Source organism: Alosa sapidissima, chromosome 15 (genome assembly GCF_018492685.1).
Source record: "Alosa sapidissima isolate fAloSap1 chromosome 15, fAloSap1.pri, whole genome shotgun sequence".
NCBI lineage: Eukaryota > Metazoa > Chordata > Actinopteri > Clupeiformes > Clupeidae > Alosa > Alosa sapidissima.
The window spans coordinates 32,563,271-32,570,770 of NC_055971.1; the positions used below are offsets into that span (position 1 = coordinate 32,563,271).

Consider the following 7,500-nt stretch of genomic DNA (forward strand, 5'->3'; position numbering starts at 1 on the left):
AGTCATTATTGGAGATCAAACACACACACACACACACACACACACACACACTGTAGCAGCCTTTTCCTATTTTCCAAAGTTCCAAACTAAAGGCCGTGGGTGACGTGGATTCAGCTTCAAGTTTACGCACAAACACAAGTTTCCAAAAAAGATGGTTCGGTTTATTCCAACAAAAAAGTCCAAAGGTTTTCCATTTCCATTATCCAAAATGCATTAAGTAAAATCTTTTTATCTCGCCAAAACCATGCCACAACGCCCGACATTACTTTCCAACTAGAGCGGCGGGCGTGACCTAAAATAGCTGCACCTGTGCCTAGGTAGGCGTATTCAAATCACAGGTCGAAGTGAACTTAACAAAAAACAGAAAAGACCATGACACACACACACACATACACACACACACACACACACAGTGATATGAATGCTTCCATATTCACTGGCCTTATGACAGTCCCTAGCAGGAGGAGCAGGCACTATGCGCATATTCCTACCCCTATCAATATTCCGCACACACACACACACACACACACATACACACACACACACACACACACATATTCCTACCCATATCAATATTCCGCACACACACACCTGATGCTTGGACTCCCCATCTGTCGCTGATCCTGCAGTTTTGGTTTTCTCTCGGTTTCCGTGGTGATGACGACGACCTTGCAGCTCGCCGACTGCAGTGCTCGGGCACCGCCACTGCAAAGGATTGTGGGAGCTCAGGAAAGGCAGCAAACAAAATGAAAGAAAAGAAAAAAAAATAGAATATAAGAAAGAGAGAGAGAGATAGAGAGACTGGGAGAGAGAGAAAGAGAGAGAGAGAGAGAGACTGGGAGAGAGAGAAAGAGAGAGAGAGAGCGAGAGAGAGAGAGAGAAAGAGAGAGAGAGATAGAGAGACTGGGAGAGAGGCAGGTTGACACAAAACAACATTAAAACCATTACAAGGGGAAAGGGGAGTTGTGCAGGTTGAACAAAAACGGATCTTTTTAACAAAACAACATTAAAACAAACACACCAGTCATAACGGCATTGCTATGCGCCTCTTTCATAATATTGCACCATAAATAATACATAAACATTAAAGTCAGCTCAACTCCCGGTTACGTAAACAGATGGCTAATGGTTTGTCGAAAGCATTGCTAACATATGGAAAGTATCATAGTGATTTTACTCATGTAATAGAACTATAATAATGTAATGTAACAACAATAACAACAATTACTCATGACATTGAGTTTTGTATAAAACTAGCAAGGAGCTTGTGTGTAAACAGGAGAGAAGTGTTGGAATGTGCTGATCTGAGTTCTGCTACAGCGGGTGGTCAACGTTAGATACTCTGGACACACTCCACTTGCCCTGATTACAAACGTTAGATACTCTGGACACACTACACTTGCCCTGATTACAAACAAACTACCCCTGTCTGTCCACGCTGCATCAGCTGCAAACTACACACCAAGATTACGATCAAACTACGCCTATCTGTTGACACTGCGTCAGCTGCAAACTACACACCAGGATAAGGATCAAACTACGCCTATCTGTCGACACTGCGTCAGCTGCAAACTACGCCTATCCGTTGACACTGTGTCAGCAGCAAACTATACACAAGGATAACGTTCAAACTACGCCTATCTGTCGACACTGTGTCAGCTGCAAACTACGCCTATCTGTCGACACTGCGTCAGCTGCAAACTACGCCTATCTGTTGACACTGTGTCAGCAGCAAACTATACACAAGGATAACGTTCAAACTACGCCTATCTGTCGAGACTGCGTCAGCTGCAAACTACGCCTATCTGTCGACGCTGCGTCAGCTGCAAACTACGCCTATCTGTCGACACTGCATCAGCTGCAATCTACACACCAGGATAACGATCAAACTACGCCTATCTGTCGACACTGCGTCAGCTTCAATCTACGCCTATTTGTTGACGCTGCGTCAGCTGCAATCTACGCCTATTTGTTGACGCTGTGTCAGCTGCAATCTACGCCTATTAACGCATATATTTTCTTCTCTCTCTTTCTCTCTTTCTTTTGCTCTTTTTTTTATTAATAGTATTATCATGTTATTTTATTGCTTGTTTTCTCTGATTGCTTGTTTATTGGATTGAATGTTTTATTGTTGATTTTGTAAGGTGACCTTGAGTGTTCAGAATGGCGCCCATAAATAAAATGCATTATTATTATTATTATTATTATTATTATTATTATATGTTTGTATTATTATTATTGTCCTGAGTCTTCTATTCCTGTTGATAGGTGGTGTGAGGTCATTTTTATGTATTTGTTTATAAATGATTCAAGGCCCTTGACTGGGTGTGGATATATAGTCTTTAGTGGAAAGTGATAAACATGGATATAAATAAATAATACAGCTTATTTACTGCGCCATTAGAGCTGCATTAGAATCAAGAATAACTTATAACTAACTTATAACTTATCAAAAAATCAAGAATAAATCACTAACAGATTGTATATTCTGGTCAAATGAACGTGAAAAACTGCAATGTTTCCTAAAATATGAATTATAAAACACAACATCAAAACATCCCACCAGTACTACAGCTAAAATATGTCAACACAATATCAAAACATCCCATCAGTACTACAGCTAAAATATGTCAACACAATATCAAAACATCCCACCAGTACTACAGCTGTGGTGGGCTGCGAGCTCTACTTCCTTTGGTAAAACATGTCCTCCCTCTCCTTTGTGGAAAATGATTAGCACACGAGGTGTGTCATCCCTTGGTTTTGGAATTGTCTGTAAGTGCTTACAGTCTTTGTTGGTGCAGGCTTAACAGCATGGCTGGCCCCTGTGTAATTCATCACCAATGTTGTGGCAGGCTGTGACTGAAGGCATCATAATATATTTGTATGCTTTTTACCCCATGCCTCAAAAAGAATCACACTTAAATAAGACAATTATGCAAAGATACTCCCATTCTAGAAGAATAATCCATGAAGTAAACATCATGATAGAAACATATGCTTCTTGGATTTCTTAGTGTTTACAGGTTGGTCAGTGGCAGTGCAGTACTGCGGTGTCTTGACCTCTCATGTGCCAAAACAAAACCAAAATTCCTCTACTCCAGTGCAGGGCAGGGTGAGCTACAGTACACTCTGTTTGTGTTCCAAAGGTGTCTCTCTCTTGACGTCCATGCTTAGTGGCTCATTTACCCCCTTGCTCTGTTTTTCCTGTCATTTTCACACACACACATACACACACACACACACACACACACACACACACACACACACACACACACACACACACACATACACACAGACACACACACACACACACACAGACACACAGACACACACACACACACACACACACACACACACACACACACATACACACACACACATACACACAGACACACACACACACACACACACATACACACACACACACACAGACACACACACACAATGTTTTCTCTCTCTCTGTCTTCCAACTGAATTGAATCCAATTAAAGAGCTCTTATTGACAAAAAGTGCATTTAGGCAACCAAACCAAAACAGTTCTCAACAGTACTCAACTTTTGATTTTTCATGCCCTCTTTCAACTTTGATCATTTACAGTTTTTTCTGATTGCTTAAGCACATTTTTTGTAACTATGGCTTTTTTTGCAAAACTCTACACACAAATGGCAAAACCTCTCACCCAATCAGCAAAACATTGTAGTTCTCTTGCAAAAGCTAACACACCTTGCTTAACTCTTCACACCTTCATAAAAATGGTGTTTTCGTATCTAACAGTAAACACAAGCCATCACAATAGTAAGCACACAATGTGCCAACAACACACTGATGATATGAATAAACAACACATCTGGCTTTTGCTTTCTCTGTGCACAAGGTAGACTATGTCAGTTTGAGGTCATACTTTTGTCATAGTTCTGTAAACATACAGGGATCCCAACTTCAAGTATTACTGTAGTGTTTATTTACACACATCAAAACAAACACAAGTGTGTTTTTCCAAGTCAAAACACAAAATAGCATTTCACTGAGACAAAACAAATCAGTCTACATCGGGTCGTCTCTCTCAAAATTCTGTCTACATCACATGCAATGTCCTAGTCCAAGGCACTGGGAAAAATATATTCTGGAATGACGTATCCAGGCCTGACATGACAATATCCCCACATGTACAGTAGACTGTTTTTTTGTCTGTTTTTTTCTCTTCTCACTCTTCCTGCTCAGTCCATCGTACCCATTGTACATTACCTGTGGCTTATTTATAGTGCTTAGGCTGATTGCAAAGTGAACTAATTATCTAAAACAGTTTTCACATGAGAAAGTGTGCCAGAGAGTTGGCAAAATAGTGTAAATAATAGCCATTGTGCCTACAGTTGTGCAAAGTGTGTGTTACAAAATTGCAAACTGAGTGCAAAGCAGTGTTTGTGCTTTTAGTTTTGCGAACTCAGTGAGTGGTTTTGCCATTTGTGTGTAGAGTTTTGCAAAAAAAGCCATAGTTACAAAAAATGTGTTTAAGCATTCAGAAAAAACTGTAATATGCCCTCTTTCTTTGGAGCTACTGCACATCTCTGCTGTGTGTGTGTGTGTGTGTGTGTGTGTGTGTGTGTGTGTGTGTGTGTATGTTTGTGTGTATGTGTGTGTGTGTGTGTGTGTGTGTGTGTGTGTGTGTGTGTGTGTGTGTGTGTGTGTGTGTGTGTGTGTGAGAGCCCTGTGGACTCTCTGTAGCGAGGCGGAGCGGTAGACTTCTGGGCCCAGTTCCCCGAAAGCCTAAGAGCATCGCAAAGTCCCTCTTACGAACGTCTTAAGATTTGCCGAGTGTTTCCCGAAACCATCGTAGTTTAAAAGCGTCGTGAAAACACTCGTAGATCTACGAGTGCTCCAGAGTTCTCGTTACCGGCTAAGAGCGTCTTAACAGTACTTCTCACTGAGGTCACCAACAGGACATACAGAGGAATTACAATTTAGAATACACAATCCAACTTACGTTCCCATTCTTTATTGTGTTTACCTGTGATGAATCAGATTTTAACGTGCAAAATAGCATAGCCTACATTTAATGGTCATAATAATGTGATGAAAAGCGGACAAAAATGCAATCAAGTTATGAAATGAGACGTTGCCAGAATAGTTTGACATTGTCTTTGCTAAGTGAAGGCTATATTTTATTAGGCCTATGAGGTAAAAAGCAGAGAAGGCAACATGTGGTTTAGTCTGTACTGCATCAAAATCTAAGCCTACACATTTCCTCATTTTCTCGACTTCTTTCTTATCTTCAAACGTGTTCTTAAGTGACACCGCGAAAAATGATTGGTGCAACAATCTAATCTTAAAATAATTACTATTATTTATGTTTGTGTGGTATATAACCTATACTTGGGATGCTTACATGCAGATGTCAAAGTGTTTCTATTTTCGTATTGATGTGAATTAATGTGTAGATCCAAAGTTTAAACGGTAGGCCTATAGCTGTGACGTACAGTCACCTGACATCACCGTCAAATTAGAGGATATTTCAGAACTATTAACGTGGACAGCTCCCCTTAAGAGCATCTTAAGAGCAGTGCACGCGCGTTCACGCTACGAGCATGTTCGGGAAACAGTCGGAAAAAAACAAATGAACGTTCGTAAGATGAATCGTAGAAAACCCTCTCCGTCGTTATCGGGAAACTGGGCCCAGGTGTAGGAGAGATGGAGGTAGTAGAGTTCTGGTGGAGGAGAGATGGAGGTAGTAGAGTTCTGGTGGAGGAGAGATGGAGGTAGTAGAGTTCTGGTGGAGGGGAGATGAAGGCAGAAGAGTTGAGGGTGGAGGGGAGAAGGCAGTAGTTGTGGGGTAGTTGTGGGGTAGAGTGGGGAGTTTCCATGAGCGTTAGACTGTAGTTGTGGGGTAGTTGTGGGGTAGAGTGGGGAGAAGGCAGTAGTTGTGGGGTAGTTGTGGGGTAGAGTGGGGTGTTTCCATGAGCGTTAGACTGTAGCGTGTACTCACGTGAATTCTGGGAACTGGCATGTGCTGCTGTGTGGCTTCCACCTGACATGCCAGCAGCAAACCACATCTAATGTCCATACAGCTCCCCAAATGCATGTCAAATGAGGACAAGGCAGGCCAACACACACACACACACACACACACACAGGAGGAGGAGGTGGAGTGTGAGGAGGAGTGTAAGAAGTGTGAGGAGCGTGACCCAAACGGAGGACTGGGGATCTAGAGTTCACCAGCAGTAAGAGCTAGTTTTAGCCAGTACAGGGGATTTACACATTATCAGATAGCAGGTGGCCAAGCACTCAAGTTAGAGCCATGTGTGTGTGTGTGTGTGTGTGTGTGTGTGTGTGTGTGTGTATGTCAATGAGCATGTTAATGTTTGTGTGTGTGTGTGTGTGTGTGTCTGTGGTGTGTGTGTGTGTGTGTGTGTGTGCGTGTGTGTGTAGGCTCATCTGGTGTGTTTGTGTGTGTGTGTGTGTGTGTGTGTGTGTGTAGGCTCATGTGGTGTGTTTGTGTGTGTGTGTGTGTGTGTGTGTGTGTGTGTGTGTGTTTGCATTGGTGTGTATGCTCATGTGTTACCCATCTCTCACCACGTCACATCACATGACACATCACTCACGAGCTGAGATCTGGCACTCGCAATCCTGAGCGTATCTGGCGCTCCCAATCCTGAGCCTATCTGGTGCTCCCAATCCTGAGTCTATCTGGCGCTCCCAACGCTCCCAATCCTGAGCCTATCTGGCGCTCCCAACGCTCCCAATCCTGAGTCTATCTGGCGCTCCCAATCCTGAGTCTATCTGGCGCTCCCAACGCTCCCAATCCTGAGTCTATCTGGCGCTCCCAACGCTCCCAATCCTGAGTCTATCTGGCGCTCCCAATCCTGAGTCTATCTGGCGCTCCCAACGCTCCCAATCCTGAGTCTATCTGGCGCTCCCAATCCTGAGTCTATCTGGCGCTCCCAATCCTGAGGCTATAATACTAATTCAGTATTCATTGTTTCATCTCTCTAGTGTGTCTGGCCCTCTCTCCATTTATTGTCCTCTCTTACTGCTCAGCCTGTTCTCTCAATCCCTCCCAGTCTCTCTCTCCCTCTACTTCTCTCCATCTCTCTTTCTCTCTATCTCTCCCTCCTTCTCTCTTGCTCTCTTTCACTCTGTCCCTCCTCTCTCTGAACTGTGAAAGAGCATTCAGGGTCTGTGTGTGTGTGTGTGTGTGTGTGTGTGTGTGTGTGTGTGTGTGTGTGTGTGTGTGTGAGTGCGCTCTCAAACTCCTGGCTGGTTGCCCAGTGTGTTGGGACAGCAGCAGCAGCAGTAAGGTCTCTGATTGGTTGCTTCTGAGGTCGTGCTTGACCGGAGAGCTGGGTGCCGGTGTCCCCCAACTTGTTCTCTCTCTCACTCTCTCTCTCTCTTTCTGCATCTCTCTCTCTTTTCTGTCTGTTCTTTCCACCCTTCTATATCTTTCTTCTCTCTTCACTCTCTGTCTTTCACCCTCCATTTCTCTCCCTCTTTTTATCCCTTTTT

At 43.3% G+C, this 7,500-nt stretch overlaps 1 protein-coding gene across 9 annotated transcripts in view; it reads left to right on the forward strand.

Moving 5' to 3' along the window:
• The window catches only part of LOC121683251 (muscleblind-like protein 1), a 96,860-nt gene that overhangs the window by 10,567 nt on the left and 78,793 nt on the right, over positions 1 to 7,500 (forward strand). The gene's annotated exons all lie outside the window — the stretch shown is intronic.